Here is a 1,853-nt window from a genome sequence, read left to right as displayed (position 1 = left end):
ATAATTATAATAATCACCGGTTTATTAGATTTACAATTTTATCAAGGGCATTAGTGTTGTCGCTGCTATACAAAAGACTACCTGGCATAAGATGAAGCATTTTTTCCAAAGCTTTTTGGGCTGTGATCAAGGTTTATCTATATACATATATAATACGCGAAGGCATTTTTGACGTAGAATACGTCTTACCTTAAGGTATGGGGGCTATGTTCAAATGTTGTAGTTGTAATTTTTAGAGCTTCACAAAAACGCTTATTGCACGAGAACTAATAAAGCGATTTCAAAGAAAAGTGTGGCGTTTCAAAGATAAAATTCCAAACCTGTCGAGAGATTCATTTTTGTAAATAACCAATTCGGTTTCTGTCGTAAAAACAACGGTAAACATTGCCTTATTTTGGGGTCAATTTTGAGCCTTTAAAGTGCTCTAGCAACTTATTGTTGGCATATATAACTTTCATTTTCGGGATATAGGTTCTTTGGAGCAGTAGAAATATTATCGGCTACAAATTTTATATAAATTTAACAAATATTGAGCATTTTAAGGCAAAAAATTGTTGAAAAAATTTGCAAATTTTTTTCATTACCAAAATGCTCGAAAACCGCTCAAATGATTTTGTTTTTGTTTTCTTTAATCAAAAATTCAAGAGTTTTCCTTTCGTTTGGTATATGGGAAGTATTGGTTCATATCTTCTGTATATGTTTATTTTATTCAAATATATGGGCATAAATGATTTTCCATACAAAATCACCTCGTCATCATTTTGCAAACACGTGCACGCATTGGAAGCGTGGGAAGGAGACAAAAAGTATGTATGTGTCCGTAAGTACATATTTCGGGGTTTATCGGTATAATAATCGATACTTTGTCGGTTTTATTACCGATGTTTTTATCGATTTTGCTATCGAAATTTTTATCGATAATGTTATTGATTTTGCTATCGATATTTTCGGAACTTATCGATATAATGATCGGTATTTTTTCGATTTTGTTATCGATATTTTTTCTCGATTTTGTTATAGATATTTTGTTGACTTTGTTGTCGATTTTGTTATCGACACTGTAATCGATTTTATGATAGATTATTTATAGATTTTGTTATCGATATTTTTATCGATTTTGTTATCGATTTTATTACCGATATTTTTATAGATTTTGTTGTCGGTATTTTAATCGATTTTGTAATCGATATTTTTACCGGTTTTGTCATCGATATTTTTATTGATTTTGTTTACGATTTAGCTACCGATATTATTATCGCTTTTGTTATCGATATTTTTTGCTTAGTGTGTGCTTTTGTTTTTTTACTTGGATATGCCTTAACCATACCACGTATTCTACGTTTAAATTTAGCGGCTGTATCTCCGATACAGCCTGCAGGCCAAGACGAAGGCGCTGGACTGTTCCTTTTTTTTGTTCCGCTTAAAAAGATCTGCACCGTTCGTTCGATTTTCAAAAATGGGGTATCAAATTAGAGCACTTGGCCTGCAGATGTGCAAACTGGTTTTATTTTTTCCAAAAGAGGTGCCACCTGTTGAACAATTTAAATCAGATTTTTCAATAATCAATACCATCAAATCCGTACCGTTCTTTCACTTTTCAAAAGTGAGGTGTTAAATTAAAGGGCTCGGGCTGTAGATGTACAATAATGATTTATTTTTTTTGGAAAGAGTTACCACCTTTTAAGAACTTATCTATATTCAAATAATTTCAAAAAATGTATCAATTATTCAAAATGGGTATTAATCAAAGTGGTTTTGAAAAGCTTTGCTTCTTAGCTGAAGTATAGGAGGGTTGCCACCTGTTTAAAAAATCATATCAGGTAAGACAAATATGTATAACCATATGGGTGCCT

The sequence above is a fragment of the Rhagoletis pomonella genome, unplaced genomic scaffold, assembly GCF_013731165.1.
Source record: "Rhagoletis pomonella isolate Grant_MI unplaced genomic scaffold, Rhpom_1.0 Rhpom_scaffold_00004, whole genome shotgun sequence".
NCBI lineage: Eukaryota > Metazoa > Arthropoda > Insecta > Diptera > Tephritidae > Rhagoletis > Rhagoletis pomonella.
Note: the sequence above shows the minus strand (reverse complement) of the source record.